Source organism: Microcaecilia unicolor, chromosome 1, assembly GCF_901765095.1.
Source record: "Microcaecilia unicolor chromosome 1, aMicUni1.1, whole genome shotgun sequence".
Lineage (NCBI taxonomy): Eukaryota > Metazoa > Chordata > Amphibia > Gymnophiona > Siphonopidae > Microcaecilia > Microcaecilia unicolor.
Genome location: NC_044031.1, coordinates 404,961,590 through 404,982,752, shown reverse-complemented (window position 1 = coordinate 404,982,752; position 21,163 = coordinate 404,961,590). Strand labels below are relative to the sequence as shown.

Sequence of the window (21,163 nt, the reverse complement as noted above, 5' to 3'; positions counted from 1 at the left end):
GCCCACAGTGACGACCGCGGGGGAGGGTTGGCGGCGGGAAGGGGGTAGAGAGGGTCGTTGGCAGGGGTTCATCAAAGTTGGCGGTGGGGGGGGGGGGCTAAAATGTGCCCCCTCGCCTTGGGCTCTGGACCCCCCTCCCGCTGAAGTCTGGCTACGCCCCTGTACGGAAGGAGGCAGCAGGGCACCAGGAAGAGGGCAGACTGCTGAAAAGCCAGAGTGAGGCTTATATAGTCCCTGGAATGAGGCTAGAACGCTGGGACATCAGAGTGAGGCTTGGAACACAGGGGAACTGGCAGCAGAGGCATCAGTGCAGGGAGGAGGCAATCCGGGGAGGCCACGGAGCCTGACCACCAGAAGGAAAGATGAGTCTGAATGCGGGAGCACAGCCACAGCTGCAACACCTGCCAATCCTGTGCGCTTTCTCTATTCAAAAAGGCCCCTTGCTGTCAGAGAGGGTGAATTCTTTGGAGTGCCATTGTTCTAGTAGCTTGTTGCTAGATTTATGCTCAGGAAGCTGCTCAGACAGACCCACTGTGTGTAAGTTTCCACAGCAGGAGTGGTTTTCTAAATCTATTTTGGCCTCCTGTTCTCGAAGCTTGCACTCTAAACCTGCCAGTGTTGGACCCTGTTGCAAGGTCTGAAAATCATTTCTCTAATTCCGTTGTACACTTCATGGTATCTGCAAGTAAAGTCTCTAGATTGGAGATTTGGCCAGAAAGCCATTCCAAGCAGGGCTCAAGCATGTTGACAAAGGATCTCAGAATCAAATTCTAAAGAAAATGAAGTTTTAAGTAATAAGAAAATTGTGAAAGAAAATAAATTGACAATAAAAGAGGAAGTTTTTGCCAATGACTGAGTGAGCTGGATGCTAATGAGACTGGAATGATGTTGTTGCCAGCCACTGGGTGTATTTTGCAAAGACTGAGTCTTTTCTTTCTTTGAATAAAAAGAAGCAAAATAAGAAAACATAAAATATGTAAAATGAGATTGAGATCATGACATATATTTGGTAAAATTATATTTTCCATTATTGTATATTGGTATTGGTTGCATTTTGGGAGGAAAATTATCTCCAGTTGAGGATTTCTATTTGTCCGCATCTTCAATATAGTAATACTAGAGCCCAGCTAAGGAACAGGTTATTTTGAGTTTGTCTTCACTGGACCAAACTTGCTTTCCTTGTGCCATCACCATCCAGTTGGATAGGCAGTGCCTTAAAAGGTGGACGATAAGGGATTAAAACAAATTTTAATTTGACATTTATATCCCATATTATCCCAAGCAAACTTGGGTTCAATGTGGCTTACATTTGAAAATACACTGAGACAGAATAATAGAATTCAGTAACCTCATGGGAGCAAGTAGATGGATATGTCCGAAATATTTAATAAAGTTGAGATTAGCATATATACCCAACTGGGCATTTAAAAGTCTGTCCTTTAACGATGTTGCATGTTCAGAAATCATCACCATAAGTATAGACGGTTATGCAAACATCACACGCACACTCCAGAACAGGCATCCGTACACACATTGCAAAAGTAAACAACACCTTCTACAGAGTACATCCAAAACTTAATTTTTATTTCCTCATTTTCATCTTCAAAATTCTATACATCAAATGTACAGGTCAGTAGGACCCAAAGCAGTCCAAAACAAGTAAAGTCAGAAACAACACAGTTTGTCTAATTGTTCAACCATCCTTAGGATTTGGCTTTGTGTTTAAAAAGCAATACCATGTGCATGTAAGGTCTGGGTAAATGAATTAAAACCATCAGAGTTTTAAGCAAATTCCCCAAATATGTCATACTTGGTAGCAATAATGAAACATTCATGGAATATTCACATAGCAGGCAGCCAACAGATTTATACAGGCAGCTCCTTGTGACTCTGGGCAAGTCACTTAATCCTCCATTGCCCCAGGTACAAATAAGTACCTGTATATAATATGTAAGCCACATTGAACCTGTTATGAGTGGGAAAGTGCGGGGTACAAATGTAAGAAAAATAAAAATTTTGCACTGAAAATAATTACGGTAACTTTGTATGAACTTGATGGCTAATATTGTGCTGCTTGCTATTTTGTATTTTACATATACATAGGGGCTAATTTTCAAAGCACTTAGACCTACAAAGTTCCATAGGTTCCTATGTAAGTCTAAATGCTTTGAAAATGTGCCTCCATGTAACAGAGTAGATGATGGCAGATAAAGACCTGTATGGCCCATCCAGTTTGCCCAACAAGATAAACTCATTACATATGGTATGATGTGATACGTCATATGTATACCTGATCTTGATTTTTTTCCTTACCATTTTCAGGGTACAGACCTTAGTCTGCCCAGCACGGTACTTGTTCTAAATTTCTGATGTTGTCGAAGCCCCTGAAAAGCTGCACCGGAATCCATGTAAATCTATTCAGCCACAATCAGGGCATAGACTGTAGAAGTCTTGTCTAGCACTGGCTTTGCTTCCCAATTAACAGTGTTGCTACCTAATCTCCGCTAAGCTTCTTTAGATCCATTAATTCCAAACAGGATTCCTTTGTGTTTATCCCATGCATTTTTTAATTCTGTTACCGTTTGCATCTCCACCACCTCCCATGGAAGGGCATTCCTGATACCTACCACCCTCTCAGTTAAAAAATACTTCCTGACATTATTCCTGAGTCGGACCCCTTTCAACCTCAATTCATGTCCTCTAATTCTACCACTTTCCCGCCTCTGGAAGATGTTTGTGTGCGGATTTATACCTTTCAAACATTTGAACATCTGTATCACATCACCCCGGTTTCTCCTTTCCTCCAGGGTATATATGTTTAGGTCAGCAAGTCTCTTCTCATACTTGTTGCTATGCAAACCACATACCATTTTTGTCACTTTTCTCTAAACCCCTTCAAGTTTTTTTACATGCTTAGCAAGATACGGCCTCCAAAACTGAACATAGTATGCCAAGCAGGGCCTCACCAACAACCTGTACAGGGGCATTAACACCTCCTTTCTTCTACTGGTTCTCTAGGCAGCCTAGCATCCTTCTGGCCATAGCCACCGCTTTGTCACATTGTACCATCACCTTGAGATCCTCAGACACCATCACTCCCAGGTGCTTCTCCTGAGCCGAGCTTACCAATCTCTCCCCTCTTATCTGGTACATCTCTTTTGGACTTCTGCACCCCAAATGCATTGTGCTCTTCACTTCTTCACGTTAAATTTTAACTGCAGACGACCATTTTTCCAACTTTTGGAGATCCCTTCTCATGGTTTCTACTCTGTCATCCACAAAAAGACAAACTTTTCCTTCTAACCCTTCAGCAATGTCTCTCACAAATATGTTAAACAGAATCAGCCCCAGCACCGGAGGAGGCATTCCACTGCTCACCTTCCTTTTCTCTGAGGGAATGTATCAATGGCTTTGTTGAAATCCAAGCAGATTACATTTAGCGCATGTCCTTTATCCAGTTCTTTTGTCACCCAGTCAAAGAAGTAAATCAAATTTGTTTGGCAAGATTGTCCTTTGGTAAAGCCATGTTGCCTCAGACCCTGTAGTCCGTTGGCTTCTAACAAGTTAACTAACTGTTCCTTCAACAGTGACTTATTATTTTTCCTATCACCGACTTGAGGATTACCGGCCTGTAGTTTCCCATTTTTGTGAAGCGGAACTATATCAGCTCATCTCCAGTCCCACAGAACCTCTCCCATCTCTAAAGATCTATTAAATAAATCCTTAAGAGGTCTCAACAGGACTTCTCTGAGCAGGAGACAGGTGTTTTGCAACTGAAAGGAAGATCTGGATCGAGAAGGCATAAGATGAAGTTGAAGGGGGATAGACTCAAAAAGTAATCTAAGGAAATACTTCTTCACGGAAAGGGTGGTAGACGCGTGGAATGACCTTAGTGGAGGTAGTGGAGATGAGGACTGTATCTGAATTCAGGAAAGCATGGGACAGGCATGTGGGATTAGAGAGATAAAACTTGTTCCTGTCCCTGCCCCGTGGATCTGTCTCCATCCCTGCCCCGTCCCTGCAGGTTCCATCCCCGCCCCGTCCCGTGGGCGCTGTTCTCATCTGCAGAGGCCTAGAACACGTATGATTTTATATTTAAATCTTTTTATTTAATATTATAATTTGCACCTGCAACGTTCTGAAGCTGAATCCGTGGCAGTGAAGCCGTGTAGTGTTCATAGGGTTTGTAATCGCACTCCCGATCACTGCCCCGCCCTCCGAGGGCAGGGAAGGCTGCATGGTAACGCGACGTCAGAAGGAGAAGGGACCAACCACAGGCAATTGCACTTGCTCTCAGTGCTCCGCCCTCGGAGGGAAGGGAAGGCTGCATAGTAACGCCACGACCAGAGAACAGAGGACCAAGGTGGTGGGAAGCACACAAAACCTCCTGACAGGACTCTCACTTTCTAGAAAGTTGAACTCCAAGGTACAGACATCAAAGGAGGAGGCAAGTGGACAGAATGGAAGGGGAGAACAATGTTTAATCACTCTCTCTCTTTCTCTGTCTGACAGACACCCCCCCCCCCCCCCATTGGATTTGTCTCTCACTGATAGACACACAGACACTGTTTATCTGTCTTACACTCTCTGACACACACTCAGTCTGTCAAACACTCTTGATTCTCTCTCTGTCTCACACATAGAACACCCCCCCCTCCCCATTGCATCTGTCACTCACACACACAATGTGTATCTCTCTCTTCCACTCTCTGAGAAGGAACTCCAAGGTACAGACATTAAAAGAGGAGGGAAGTGGAGAGAACGGAAGGGGAGAAGAATCTTTAATCTCTCTCTCTCTCTGTGACACCCCCCCCCCCCCCCCCCCCCCCCCCAAAAACAGACATAAACAAAAGTTCTGCAGCATGATAGTACTCATAATGCACCACTGAAAACTATTGATTACCATCAGAGCACATTTCTCCTAATACTTCCCTTAAAAACATTAATGGCACAAGGTGATTACCTTGCTAGCACCCGTTTCATTTCAATGAGAAATGGGCTTTTTTTTACTAGTTAAAGTATAAAAAGGAATAATATTCATGTTCAACTGTTGTGTATAAATTACAAATAGAAAACAATAATAATAATGAGCAACTATAATAAACCCTCCCACCACCACCACCCTCTACCCTTCCAACCACAAAAATAGCTGACTTCTACTACTCCAAGGAATCCTAATCCACCCTGTTAAAATGTCCAGGGGTACAAAATACAACCCGTTCTGTATGCCCTAGAGGGGAGAAATATGCCCTGTAAAGTGTGGATGAATAAGAAGTCATCAACAATCTCAGGATTCAGTCTAGCTCTCCTGTCTTCCACAATCCTTCCTGCAATAGAAGATGTCTTCTTAGAAGATGTGCTGGTAGCAGGATGTACAGGATCCCTCAAGCAAATTTTACTAGCTGTGGCCAGCATGTTTGCTTGTTTTTCCAAAAAATAAAAATATTGTCGTCTGCATCAATCAAACATAAATAACAGTCCAGTTCATTAACAGGCTTCAAAGTAGAAAGTGACACGGGGACAAAGTTTGTCTCAGTCCTCACTTGCTCTGACCCCATCCCATCCCTGCGAGAGCTGTCCCTGCCCCGTCCCCATCCCATGATTACCACGGGTCCCTGTCACCGTGTCATTCTCTATGTGGGATCTCTTAGAGTGATGATGAGATAGCGGATGATATGGATGAGCCCTATGGTCTTTATCTACTGTCATTTTCACTGTTCCTATGTTTTTATATAGTTTGGGTTGCACTTTCCTATGTGAATCACTTTGCAATTGCTCACATTAAATTATAAATTCCATACATGATTATATTCCAGCAGTGTTGAGATCTTTACACTTATTACGTTCAAAGCATTTGAACCTGTAGATTTTTACAATTGGCCCACCAGCCTTTGTAGTTGGTTTCCTCACATTTATGCTTGCAATGTACTCATGAACGAGCGTTTGCTTACATCAGACCTCATTTGTGGAACTCATTAACCTTATATATTCGTTTAGAAACCAGTTACTTGAAATTTTGTAAAAGGGTTAAATTTTGGCTGTTTCCAGTGTGGATAGATCTCATTATCACTGAATCTGAAACATTCTGGCTAAACAAGGCAGGGGTTGAAGGCTTTGTATTTTTACAATCTTATTGTATTGTGTCTTATTTGGTATAACATGTTTTATGTTTTTATTGTGTTGGTATGTTTGTGTCGTTTTATTTTGTAGAACACTTTGAACGACTTTACATTAAGGCGTGTTATCCATGGAATAAATGAAATGAAATGCATGCTTCTCCATTCCCAGCCCTATCCTCTCTCCTGACACCATGTCTTGGACTCCCCCTAAGTCCAAGTGTTTGATCACCCAGTCAAAGAAGTTAATCAGATTAGTCTGACAAGACCTTCCTCTAGTAAAACAACGTTGCCTTGGTTCCTCAACCCTTTTGATTCCAGAAACCTCTATCCTGTGTTTAGAAGTGTTTCTATTAATTTAGTTACCACTGACTTAAGACTAACCAGCCTGTAGTTTCCAACTTTCTCCTTACTTCCACTTTTGTGGGATGGAAGATGGGGTCCGGGAACAGAGGAGCTTGTGCTGATTGTATCTTTACATTTGGCAGTTCCTGTTAATAGCACCAAGAGTGGGGCAATATTCAGACCTCACTGACACATTTAGGAAACAGACTCCCGAGTTCTTTCTTCCTGGAGACAAGTCTTTGGCTTTCTTCTTCCTAATGACCTCCAGGGACTCCAAAACAAAACTAAATTCAGTATCACAGGGGCCGTTCTAGGGGTGCATGAGAACTACCACTGGCTCACAGGCATTGAAATAAAGGTCACTAATCTGGGTTCAATTCCCACTGCAGCTCCTTGTGACCTTGGGCAAGTCACTTAATCCTCCATTGCCCTCTAGGGACAGAGAAAGTACATGCATATAATGTGGACAACGCTGCGTGTGTTTAGTAACGTTATAGAAATGATTAGTAGTAAGGGGTAAACTGACAGTACCTGCCTGATAGTTCAGTGTGTCACTTGTACCCAGAATAGGAGGCTCCTTCTCTTACTGTGGAGGGTGGGGTGGGGTGGGGGTGGGGGGTTGTTTCAGTCACCCTCCTCTTTCTATTCACCTGCAGCAGTAAGTGGCATCTGAGTCTTTCACAGCCAGATATTCAGACTGGTGCCCGGTTAACATTAGTGCATACAGTTAAGATAGCCTTTTTGCTATCCTAATTTTGGGGTCCTTTAACAAAGCTGTGGTAAAAAGTGGCCTGCGGTAGTGTGCAGCATGCTAAAGCCACTCTTTACTGCAGCTGGCAATTCTATTTATTTAAATGGAGGTCATTAGTGGCCATGTGCTAATGAAAATATTGGCGTGCAGCGATTTAGGAGGCGGTAAGGGCTCACGCTAACACAGAGGTAATTGGACAGCATGCGGCGATGGCCAGTTACCGCTGGGCATGCCTACTTCCCACCCTCCATGCTAGAAAATAGAAAAATATTTTCTAGTGTGGCAAATAGAAAACTACTGCAGGGCTCCTGGGTGCGCCCTGCGGTAGTGCTGTATTGCAGCACGGTAACCCTACCGCCGCTTTTTAAAAGGGCCCCATTATGAAGTTACTTAGCTGCTTAGCAGACTGAAAGTCGCCACTAACTGGCTAAGTAGGTGCTCTTTCCACACTCTGCCCCCAGCCCTCCTCTCTGGTTAGGAAATGGCCGGTTAGCAGTAATCGGTCAAATGCCACTGAATATTGCTCTATAGCAATGTGTATAAAATAACTACTGATAGCAGAGATTTCCATTATGTTTATGCAGTGGCAGAATCCACAATTGAGCTGTCTGCTGCTCTTGAAGAAAGGAGTTGTCCACTTCAATATTAAAATGATCAGGTTATTGCTAGAATATATTTCTGATGATGATAAGCACAGCAGCACCCCTTTTTTTTCTCTGTACAAATGGAGGTGACTGTGAAAACAGTGTAATTCTAAGCACTTATAGGCTGTGTGGGAACTTTTTTTTTTAAGTTTTCTATTTTTCCTGTAACAGGCTCCCACAATGTCAAGCCTGACATATTATTCCAGTTTGAGCAAGAGGGATTTGGGACGCAGCCTCAGGAATCTGAGGAAAGAGGAAATCTGACCACCACAGCCACATGTGAGGAACTGCATCAAACAGGTGATGTAGCTTGAATTAAAGCTAGAAGCAAACTGTTCCAAACATGTCCTACAAGAAAGACAGCTCCTCTGGACTAGGCACAGTGAGAATGAGGTGTTTTAATCATGGTCCCTGCTTCTAAGTTCTAACCTTTGTCGTGTGGATAATGTAATTGTTTTGTTTCCCTTATTTTTACTTTTCTCCTTACATTATCTGATTTGCCTCTTTCCTTCTCTTTGGAGCTAATTTTCGAATGAGAAAAACATCTAAAACGTGTCATAAAGCAGCATTTGGACATTTTTCTCATAAAATCATCCAAATCAGTATTTTCAAAACCTATTTTTCAGATGTTTTTCTATGATTTTCATCTGTAGTGCGTCCAAATCTCAAGCAGGCGTATCGGGGGGGGGGGGGGGGGGGTTGCGTTAAGAGTGGGATTTGGACATTCCTAAGACTCGGATGTTTTTCGGCCATAATGAAACAAAACCAAACCGTCCAGGACTAAAACTAAAATGTTTTGAGCTAGACCTGTTTTTAGAACGAATAAGGCACAAAAAGGTGCCCTAACTGACCAGATAACCACTGGAGGGAATTAGGGATGACCTTACTCCCTCAGTGGTCAATGACCCCCTCCCATCCCCCCAAAATATGATTAAAAACATTAATTGCCAGCCTCAGATGTTATACTAAGGTCCATTAGAGCAGCTTTCATGTCCCTGGAGTAGGCTAGTGGTGGGTGCTGTTCACTGCAGACAGGTGGACCCAGGCCCATACCTCCCCCTACCTGTTACACTTGTGGCGGAAAATGTGATTCCTCCAGTACTCACCAGAAACCCACTCTACCCACACATAGATGTCCCCTTCACCCATAAGGGCTATTGTAGTGGCGTAAAGTTGGGAGTTGTAGGTTTTGGGGGTCTCAGCAGACGAGATAAGGGAGGTTGGGTGAGATGTATACCTGGGAGCATTTATTTGAAGTCCACTGCTATGCCCCCTAGGGTGCACCATTTTTCTCGTGGGATGTCTGTGTGGCCAGTCTACTAAAAATGTTGGCTCGTCCTACATGCCAATGGCTTGATCTTGTGCATTTTTCACTTGGACTTTTGTTCTCTGTGAGCCACACAATAAATCTTTTTAAAGTACCAAGTTTACTTTTCTTGCTTTCTGGAGTCCGCAGTCCATTTCCCACCTATCTTTTTGCCTCTGCTGTACCCCGTGGGAATTCAGAGTTCTCCACCTGAGTGGATTTCTAGTGGAGCTATCCTTCTTAGAACATGCCATACAGGGGGGTCACGTGATGCTTTAAGGCAAGGCAGACGTGGTTCCGCGTTCTCCCAGGCCCCGACTCGATCTTTCATCTAAAAATCCCTGCAAACTACAAGAAAATACTGCCGCAACTTTGGAATTGTGAGGGGGGATCATATGGAAAAATTCTTGAATTCCCCGAACCAGACAATGGCGCCCAAAAGTTCCAGGAAGGAAAAAGAGAAGCCGAAAACGGCGGGCAGCGCTGAGGCAAGTCTGCCGCCTAAAGACTGTACAGCGTTCTCAGCGGAGCAGCTGCAGCAGCTGGCGGAGGTAGTTGGAGCAGTGATCGAGCCTAAATGGGACAAAGTATTAGAACGTCTTGCGACGATGGAGGCGCTCATCACAGACACAACGAGGAGGACGGGAGAGCTTGAACAGCGGGTATCAGCAGTAGAGGAGACTCTAACCCCCAACACGCAGCAGCTTAAAGCGATGGGAACCAAAATGGAGTCCCTAACAGAGAAATTGGACGAACTTGAGAACAGGTCTCGTCAAGCCAATTTAAGAATCATGGGCCTACTGGAATTGGTGGGAGCTTCTGTGCCGCCTTCAGTGCTTGAAAAGTGGCTGGCTAAAGCGCTTTATCTGACCACGCGGAGCCCCTGTGTCTGGAGAGGGCTCACCGAGTGGGAAGCAGCAAGATGGCCGACACAACCCGAGAACAGTAATTCTGAAGGTACATAATTATGTACATAAAGAGGAGATTCTAAGGGGATTCCGGATGAAACGGAATGAAACCAAATTTGATGGTAACCAAATCCTTATCTTTCAAGACTATTCTGCAGCTTTGCAAGAGAAGAGGAAGCTGTTTACCCCATACTGCAAAAGACTGCATGAAATGAGCGCCCAGTTTATGTTGGCTTACCCTGCAGTGTTAAAAGTCAAAGACAATGGTCATTGGAGAGCTCTTGGAACTCCTGAGGAGGCACAGAAGTATGTGCAGCAACTGGAGCTGAAGGACCGGGACGCTGCAGGCAACGGCTGAATTGCACACAGTCAAAGCAATGGACTATACTGATCAGGACTAGAATAATGAGTTGCAGGGGTTGGTATACTGTATATATTGCATTAGGAGTCGGGGGCAGGGAGACAAGGAAAACCCCTGGGACCCATTCCAATGGGTAGTTTATGTGTGGGTTCAAAGGGAAGGGAGGAAGGGGTGGAGGGGAGGGGGGCGGAGATGGATGGAAGGAATAAGGTTGGGGGGAGGAGGGATAGGGAAGGGGATTAGGATAAGGGAGGGAGGGGAGAGAGGAGGAGAGGGTCATAAGGATGCGCAGTAGTGCTGTGGGAGTGTGTAAAGGTACGAGAGGGGGGATATTATTGGTGAACCATATGGATGTAAGGGGAACCCCTGCTCTGCATGGAAGTTGGATCCCTTGGGGGGAGGGGCTGGCCCCTGGGGATGATCAGAGTAGTAAATCTGTTATCTTAATTAATGGAATTCTGGTGACTGGCTGATTGCACACAGATAAAAATATTCTCCTGGAATGTCTCTGGAATTACATCCCCGGTGAAATGTTACAAAATATTGACACAGTTGAGGCGCAGGGGTGCCACCATCGCATGTCTCCAAGAGACCAAACTTATGGACACAACACAAAAAATTAAAGCAACAGTGGGTAGGGGAGTGTTTTTATTCCTCTTCAGGGGGTAAGAAAAGTGGGGTGGCCATTTTAATTAAAAAAGGTATTCCATGTCAGTTCAAATTAATCCACAAGGACGCTGACGGCCGTATAGTGTTAGTGCAGATGAACCACCAGGGCCAGCAATACTATTTGTGTACGGTGTATGACCCCAATGAATACAGCCCAAGTTTCTTTCAAACACTTACTGCCCTAGGCCTTCAATATGCGGACGCTCCTTGGATCTGGGCGGGGGATTTCAACCAAGTACTTAACCCTGCCCTGGACAGATCTTCCCCTAGGGCTTTCCGGGGACTGGGGAGAGGGAAGGGCATAACAGCACTTTGCCACCAACTCCACTTGGTAGACCCTTGGCAGGTGCATAACCCCACCACTAGAGATTACACTCACCAATCCAAAGTCCACCAAACCTGGTCGAGAATCGACTATATATTGATTTCCCAGTCTTGGTTCTTCAAGGTCCGGAAGGCTGAGATAGGCCCAGTAGCTGTCTCTGACCACGCAATGATCTGGTTGGTATTGGATCTGGCCGCGGGTGTACCTGGGGTACGACCATGGAGATTTCTGTCATTTTTATACCAAGACAAACAGTTCATAGAACACTTACAGACAAAGTGGCAATTTTATGTTGACACTAACGCTGACTCATGTGATTCCTCAATCACATTTTGGGAGGCCTCTAAGGCTGTTATAAGAGGGGAGGTGATTGCTTTCCTAAGTGCTAGGGCCAAGAGAATGGCTGCAGGGGTGCTGCGCTTGGAAGGGGAGTATAAATTAGCAAAGAAAAAATTCATTGCTGATCCTTCCAGGATACATAAAGACAAGATGGACGCTTCCCTAGTGGCGCTTAATTCTCTTCTCCATGAACAAGCGCAGAAACATCTATCGGCGGGCCGCCTCAAGTTCCACTGCTTTGGAAACAAATCGGGTAGACTCTTGGCGAGGGTAGCACGGTCGAACACCCCGCGCCAGTTTATCCCCACAATCACCAACCAGCGGGGGTCACAAGTTTCCACCCCACAAGCTATTCTAGATGGGTTCCGAGTTTTTTTCGAGGATGTGTATGCCACAGGAAACTGTGAACGTGGGCCCTTGTTGAGGGATTATCTAGACAATGCAGGGATGCCCAAGTTGAGGGTAGAGGCTCAACAGGCCCTGTCTAAACCACTCCAGGGGATAGAGGTGCAAAAAGTCATCAAGAAACTAAAGCTGGGGTCTGCTCCAGGGGTAGATGGCTTCTCTAATGAATACTATAAAATCTTGGCACCCCTGCTCTGTGGCCCTTTAGTAGCTTATTATGACGAAGTGATAGACTGGGGTTTTTTCTCTAAGGGAGAAAATGAAGCACTTATTACTCTGATTCCCAAACCTGGCAAGCCAATAGACCGGATGGAGTCATATAGACCTATATCTCTTCTCAATGTGGATATAAAAATCTTGGCTAGGATATTGGCGGACAGGTTGGCAATCCACATCCCATCTCTAATAGGGGAACATCAAGTGGGCTTCGTACGGGGCTGGCATGCAGTCACCCATGTGCGGAAAGTATTGTTAGCAACGGCCTACGGGCAGGCTACAGGGGATCCGCTGCTATTAGTGAGTCTTGACGCAGCCAAGGCCTTCGATAAAGTCAACTGGGATTACTTGTTCCAAACCCTTGAATACATTGGGGTGGGAGGGAGGCTTTTGGCTGCCATAGAGACGCTCTACCGGGGCACCACGGCACGGGTATTGGTCAATGGACTCCGCTTGGACGCTTTTAAAGTGGCAAGGGGTACCAGACAGGGGTGTCTCCTGTCCCCATTATTGTTTTTATTGTACTTAGAACCCCTCTTGCGCACTATACTAAAAGATTCTAATATAAAAGGAGTAACATGTCGTGGGAAAGAAATAAGGGTACTTGCCTTTGCGGATGACCTTTTCTTGACCCTTACTCAGCCTACCATCTCAGTCCCCCATCTAATAGAGGTTATAGAGGAGTTTGGGTTTTTTCTGGCCTTTCCCTAAATTTACATAAATCAGTAGCTCTCCCGATTCAATCTGTGGTGAGGGAAGAATGGGTAGGGGACTTCCCGTTCCAATGGGCGGAGGGGGTGGTCCGATATTTAGGTGTGCTAATTCCATCTGATCTTTCCCGGTTATCTGAGATAAATCTCAGTCCATTGAAGGATAATTTAGCGACAACACTGTGGGGGTGGAGGGGGTTACCTCTTTCACTGCAAGGACGTATAGCTTTATATAACATGATCTTGTTCCCTAAGTGGACATACATTTTACAAATGCTCCCGCTCACTTTGGGTCACAAAGAGGGACACATGGATTCAGAAACAGCTTAATGGGTTCTTATGGCAGGCAAAGAGAGCATGTATTGGGATTAAGACATTGATGCGGCCGAAAGGGAAAGGGGGACTGGGACTCTTGGACCTGAAATTATTTTCGATAGCCAGTTGTTTGCGCCATCTGTCGGACTGGTTCCGATCCACTGAACACTTTTCATGCACTGAAATTGAGACGGCACTGACAGAACCGCTACATTTTGCATACTGGCTACAGGCGCCAACAGACCAGTTACCTCCTCTGGGTCCCTATAAATATATCTTGAATCCTTTGAGGAAAACATGGCACTGGATAAGTAAAACCTATAAGTGGGACAGATTGGTGTCGCCCCTGGCATTTCCGGAGGGAGGGTCCTCGGCCCTGTTTAAAAAATGGTCAGCGCGGGGGATTCATTTCCTATTCTAGGTAGTAACAGAGCAGGGGTCTATGAAACCGTTTCAGTCCTTATGTGAGGAATTCGGTCTGGAGGGGGGTGATACATTTGCATATTTACAGCTAAGACACTATGTCCAATCCTTGCCGACTGGTTCCCTGACCAAAGGTGTGTGGGAGTTGCAGGACGATTTGTTGGGGCTGGAGGCGCAGCAGAGAACCCCACTGAAATACTACCATGGCTGCTTGTGGGACTCTTTAACACCATTGGATACTACTCTCATATGCGCTTGATGGACCCAAGAGCTTCGCTGGTGCTTGGAACCACAACAAATGGAGCTCTGTTTGAAATCGTCCCAGAGAGTGACTGAGAACGCAGCATGGAGAGAGTTGAATTATAAATTCTTGCTGCGCCGTCATGTCTCGCCCCACAGAGCTTTTAGAGCAACTCTGCGAGAGACAGATTGTCCTAAATGTACGGGTCCGGGTGCTTCCCTGGGCCACATGTTTTGGTCATGTCCAGTGGTGCGCTCATTTTGGTTGGCAATGGGCAGACAGGTGTCAGGCATGTGGAGGGTGAGGTGGAGGCCTACCCCGGGCCAACTGTTTGATGTCTTTTCGGTGCAGGGACCGCTACCAGAGGGACTGAAAGCCTTTTTAAGGAGAGCTGTGTTGATGGGAAAAAGAACAATTTTGCAGCAATGGATCACCCGTGAGGCCCCCTGCATATCGCATTGGCGTAGTGCCATGATGCAATGCTGCTCGGTGGAGAAACAGAGGGTCCGTGACCTAGCCTCTACAAGGGGAGATCATTTTTGTAAGACTTGGTCACCGTTCTGGGACTCACTCCCACAGCAAAAAGCAGGATTTTGAATTGTTAGGGGAGTGGGGAGAGGGTGGGGGGGGGGGGGGTAATGGTTGGAGGGTTTGGTTGATGCATCTTGCCCTTAGTCGCCTTCTATTCACCTCTCATCTCCTTCTCACCCTCTTTCCAGCAATTCCATTGCCCCCTCTGTCTTTCTCCTTCCCCAGTCTGCCAATCCCCCCCTCTGTCTTTCACCCACTCTCTAGTCCCCCATTTCTATCCTCTCTACTCACCCTCTGAGCCCTCATCTACTCTCCACTGCTTTTCATCCTCTCATCAGCTCCAGCTCCATCTCTGTCTCTCCATCCTTCATTTGTCTCCAGGCCATTCTTTCTCTTACCTTCTAACCCCATCTACTGTTGCCTCTCTTTGACAACATTTACTCTGTTTCTACCCTCACTGAACCCCTTGGGATCTCCTTCCACACTCATACTCTTCCACAGCACCCCAACCTGGTTTCAGAACACAGAGAGCCCCTGTTCAAATACAAGATAAGCAACCACAAACTACCCCCCCTATTTACTAAGCTGTGCGGCTTAGTAAACAGGGGGGTAAAAGTACTAATGTAGGCAAAAATTAAACGGAAACTCAAGATGCCAGATTTTGCATGCAGTGCAAAACCAAATAGAAAGAAATGCATTTCCTCCTGTACAGTGCAAAATAAAGCTAGCAGAAGTAAATTCTCAAAACTGACATAATTCTATCACTAACTGAAAATAAAATAATTTTCCCTGTCTTTGTAATCTGGCAATTGTATTTTTCTAATCATCTTGTTTCCAGTCTCTGCTTCTTTTTCCCTACCTCTGTGTGCTTAACTGTTTCCAGGACCTCCTGTTTATGTGCTATTTCTTTTCTCACATCCTTTCTTTTTCATTTCCAGCCCTACATCCATCTTTAGCACTGATCTTTTAGCTTTCTTCCATTTTTCTGCTTCCTTCCAAGTCTTCCCCTCTCTTCAATCCATGTGCAGCCTTTCCCTCCTCTCCCTTCTTTTCCATTCCATCTATGTGCAGCATGTCCCCTCTCCCTTCCGTTCTGTCCATATGGCAGCATGTCCCCCCCTCTTCTTTCCCTTCCCTTCCTTTCCATCCTTGTGCAGCTTTTCCCCTCTCCATTCCATCCATGGGCACCATGTTCCCCTGTCCCTTCCCTTTCCCTCCTTTCTACCCATGGGCAGCTTCAGAGTGGAGGAGTAGCCTAGTAGTTACTGCAGTGCCCGAGAATCTGGGGAACTGAGTTCAATCCCCACGACAGCTGCTTTGGCATGTCACGTAACCCCCATTGCCCCAATTACAGCATAAGTATCTGAATATAATGTGTAAACATCTTTGTAACCCACAGAAAAGTGGTATCTCAAGTGCCATCCCCTTTCCCTATCCTCTCATTCCATACATGCAATTGTAGCTTCTCCCCTTCCCCTGTGGGTCTGGCATCACCTTACTTCCCTGTCTGTCCTTCCTTCCCACAGGCTCTACAAAATTCCAGAGTTTGCTGGCATTACTGACAGTGATTCCAACAGACTCCTTCCAGTGGCTCCAAGGCTTTCCCTCTGCTGCATCCTTCCCGTGCGGCAGTTGCAACAGAGGAAAGGACCCTGGGGCTGGCTGGAGAGAGCCTTTTGTAATTGCTGCTGGGCCGCAAACTCTGTAAGTTTGGAGAGACTGCGGGGCGGGAGGTAAGGAGATGTGCAGCTTTGGCACTAGTTTTCACTATGGTTGCAAGAGGGAGGGGCATTTCCACCCCCATAGGGACACTTATGCCACTGAACCCATAGTAGAGATCCTGAAAATGGAAGAGGTTCCTTTCAGTCACCAAGAGTGGTGAGCAAGCAATTCCTATGTCAAAAAAATCATTGCTATGTGCTGTGGAGTATTTCTAAATTTTCACATTGAGTTTTTGGTTAGTGAATATAATCAGAGTGAAGGGAATCACTTCAGGGGAGGATGAAATGTCCAGAACCAACAGATGAGATCAGGTTGGTCTGTTTGTCTCTTCATGTGCCATTGCTCACCTATACCTGTCTACCAGCAAATGACTTTAAATACTTATGATGGGATATTTATCTATATATGTCTTACTAAATAGCTGTATAATTTATGTACATACTTTCATTTTTATCCAGCAGATGATGGATTTGGGAATAAGAGAATGAAAGGGTGCGATGGAGAACAGAAGGAGGAATGTAAAGAAAAAGACCCCTCCAGAGACAGCCCTGATCCTTCAGCTGATAGTGTGGGAGGTGGTAGTAGTGTAAGCTTGCAAGAAAATACCCCAAAAGGAGAGAGCTCGAATGTATCAAAATGTTCTGTACATGCTGAAAACTTCAGTAAGTTATATGAACTGAGAAGACATGAATTAATCAGCAATAGCAAAAAACAAGTGCAGCAAATGAACCTCAAGGGAGCGGAGCTATTTAAATATTCAGTATGTGACAAAAGCTTAACTCCAAAATATGACCTCGGCATTCATGAAAGAATCCACACTGGAGAAAAACAATTTAAATGTTCTGAATGTGGTAAAAGCTTCAATCGAAAAAGTTACCGCAGAATTCATGAAAGAATCCACACTGGAGAAAAAACATTTAAATGTTCTGAATGTGATAAAAGTCTTCGAAAAGGTCACCTCACAATTCATGAAAGAATCCACACTGGAGAAAAACGATTTAAATGTTCTGAATGTGGTAAAAGCTTCAACCGAAAAAGTGATCTTAGAGTTCATGAAAGAATCCATACTGGAGAAAAACCAGAGAAATGTTCTGAATGTGGTAAAAGCTTTATCCAAAAAGGTTACCTCAGAAGGCATGAAAGAATCCACACTGGAGAAAAACCATTTCAATGTTCTGAATGTGATAAAAGGTTCAATCGAAAAAGTCACCTCAAAATTCATGAAAGAATCCACACTGGCGAAAAACCATTTCAATGTTCTGAATGTGGTAAAAGCTTCAATGGAAAAAGTCACCTCAGAATCCATGAAAGAATCCACACTGGTGAAAAACCATTTAAATGTTCTGAATGTGGTAAAAGCTTCAATCAAAAATGTGACCTCCGAATTCATGAAAGAATCCATACTGGAGAAAAACCAGACATATGTTTTGAATGTGGTAAAAGCTTCAATGGAAAAAGTAAACTCAGAGTTCATGAAAGAATCCACACTGGAGAAAAACGATGTAAATGTTCTGAATGTGGTAAAAGCTTCAATGAAAAAAGTTACCTCAGAGTTCATGAAAGAATCCACACTGGAGAAAAACGATTTAAATGTTCTGAATGTGGTAAAAGCTTCACCCGAAAAAGTGACCTCAAAATTCATGAAAGAATCCACACTGGAGAAAAACCAGAGAAGAATGTTATGAATATAGGAAAAGCGTCAATTTAAAAAGTAGGCATGAAAGAATCCACACTGGTGAAAAACCATTTAAATGTTCTGAATGTGGTAAAAGCTTTAATAAAAAAAAATAGCCTCAGAGGTCATGAAAGAATCAACAAATGTTCTGAATGTGGTAAAAGCTTCAACCGAAAAAGTAGCTTCAGAAATCATCAATGAATCTACACTGGAGAAAAATCATATAGGAATGTAATAAATGTTTCCACAGCAAATCTGATCTAAGAAAATATGAAAGAATCCACCTTGGAGAAAATTATATGGACAAATGTGCTAAGGTGCTTTCCTTAGGTGAAAGTTGAGCCAAACTGAAAATATCTCTGACTGAACACTGTGAGATAAAGGAACTTGAACAGGAAGGTGTAAATTTATCTAAGCATGGTGGAAGGAACAACTAAAGAAGCAAAGTACAAGTGTGGAAGAAAACCAAGTCCAAAAGACCAGTACTGAAACCACACTACTAAGAGCACCAAAATCACAGTTTATTGGGACCCTATACGGTCCGTGTTTTGGCTACAAAGCCTTCCTCAGGGGTCAACAAATTGACGTGTATAGATTAAGCATCTGAACCTCTCAAAATGAGGAGCAATAAGCTACATGGTGCAGTCCACAATCCATGATGAGAGAGTGAACAAACAAAATCAGGGGTTCTGATCATGGGGCGGTAGCAAACACAGGCGCTAGTAAGGCGCTAACAGCTTCTACCACCTGCGTTTGCTTCTGATCATCGGGGCAACAGTTTGAAAATGCTTGCTCACACTGCTAGCTCTGCCTAAAGATATTTAGAGGGTCTGAGCATTGCACAGCTTTGACTGAATTTACGCCCTGGCAATCATAACACTAATATTTCCAATTACACTAGAATATCTTGCATATTAATCAATTCATTCACAAAGTATATTTTTTCTTTTTTAATTTGCAGTGCTCAGTAGTGCTGTAGTACCTTTTACCATAAACATGGAGTAAGACATCAGCTGCCAAACATCATAGCACTTATCCTTCCTTCCTTCCTCTCTTTGTTAATTAAATAAATCTTGTGCTAACCCAGAACGATATGCATTGAATTATTGAATTAACAGTTCATAAAAATGTCTTTTAAAACTTCTTCTCTTATCTTTTTCTGGGTAGATGGCTGGGCTGAGTTTACACCATATTTCCCCGTGGGTTGTGTTTTGTGTTTTAAAATCCTCTTCTCCTCTCTCTATTCCTGACGTGGGAGCCACATTTCACTGTTAACGTTTTCTCAAGGGAATGTAATTCCAATCTAATAAACTACAAACATACTTTTAGCAACACTTGTATTTATATCTGTCTTAATTACATTCATAATTTCATGTTTTAAACTAATCTTTAAGTTTGTACTGCTTGGCTTACCAGGAGAGATCTCTACTGCCGCTCCTCCCTGCTAAAGGAAACCGGAAACCCTGCTGCTTGCTCGGTTTCCCCACCTTTGTGTTAGGAAGTATTATCACCTCTGCCTCACAGGTGAAGGTGGATACCACCTCATTCTCTTACTGAACAAAATTGTATGTCAAAGTCATTGAGGCATATTTTCAAAGCACCTAGACTTACGAAGACACATAGAGGGGCATTTTTGATTTGACATCTAAGCCCAACTTTGGACATTTTGCTCTAAACGTCCCAAATTCGAATAGCGAATATAGCCATTTTTGAAACAGTAAAATGTCTGTTGTTGTTTTTTTTTTTTTTTTCCAAAAATGGCCACATTGTAGATGATTTTGTGCTCTGTGCGATCTTTTTGATCCAGTTTAAAAAAAAAACCCATACGAGAGAAAAATGTCAAAAATAAATTCAGTGGGTTGTAGGAGAAGCCAGCAATCTTAGTAGACTGGCAACAGAGACAACCTAGGAGAGCAGTGGCGCATCCTAGGGGACACTGTAGTGGAATTTAGATAAAGGCTCCCAAATACACATCTGACCGTTACCTTCTTGTATTGTATGCTAAGCCCTCCAAAACCCACCAAAAACCTACTATATCCAATTGTACACCATTACAATAGCCCTTATGGCTGCAGGTGTCACCTACATGTGGGTGTAGTAGGTTTTTGGTGAGTGTGGGAGAGCTCATGCTTTCCACCACACGTGTAATAGGTAGAGTGGGATTTGGGCCTGAGTTGTCTTCTATACAGTGCACTGCACTGACTCCTACATTATTCCAGGGGCCTGCATGCTGCTCTAATAGAACTGGCCATGACATCTGAAGCTGTCATAGAGACTGGTATTTACTTTTTTTAAATTCCATCTTTGGGAGGGTGGGAGGGGGTCAGTGACCATTGGGGGAATAAGGGGGGTCATGCCTTAATCCCTCCAGTGGTCATTTTATCATTTAGGCCACCTTTTTGTGCCTTATTCATTCTAAAAACAGGTCTGGACCAAAACAGATTGTAGCCCTGGCTGTCTTTGATTTGTTCCAGTATGGCTGTAAAACATCCAAGTGTTGGAATGCCCCAATTCTGCTTCTTGTGATTTGGATGCACTGCAGACGAATTGCATAGATAAACATCTGCAGAACAGGTTTCGAAAATAGCAATTTGGACGTTTTGCAAAGAAATTCATCCAAACGCTGCTTTATGACACTTTTTAGAAGTTTATATGTTTAAAAAATGAGCCCCATAGTAATCTATGAAACTTTTTATGTCTAAGTGCTTTGAAAATGAACCCCAATATCAGCTGCTCCTTGTTTTTTCTTGCCCTGCCCAGCACAGATAGCAGTCCTTACCCCTTATAATCAACCCTAACTTAATTGTATTTCACAGAATCAAATCAATTTGTTATGAGATCAGAAAGATGTAAAAATTGTTCCTAAATCAATACTGCTCTTACAGGGAAGACTACTAACTTTTTTGCCTTGGCTTTTGAAGTTGCCAGACAATTATCTGTAGTTTTCAGGAGTGTAGTTTAAGTCCTAATGCTGGGGAATTCAAAGTACTGGAATACCTACATTCACACATACAAGTTAGTTTTTATTGCCTGCAGGGTTGTCTAAGTGCTGAACTAATATGGCCAGTGTGTTACCTAATAAAATGTTAGGTTTATTTACTTTGGAGTGCCTAACCTTTTGTTACATCTTTTGCATAATCTTTGAGCTATTTTTAGAAATA

General features: G+C 43.9%; 1 pseudogene; it reads left to right on the top strand.

Annotated features, from left to right (window-relative positions):
• LOC115482536 overlaps window positions 1–19,324 on the top strand; it is a 160,801-nt pseudogene extending 141,477 nt beyond the window's left edge.
• Window positions 19,325–21,163: the final 1,839 nt, after the last annotated feature.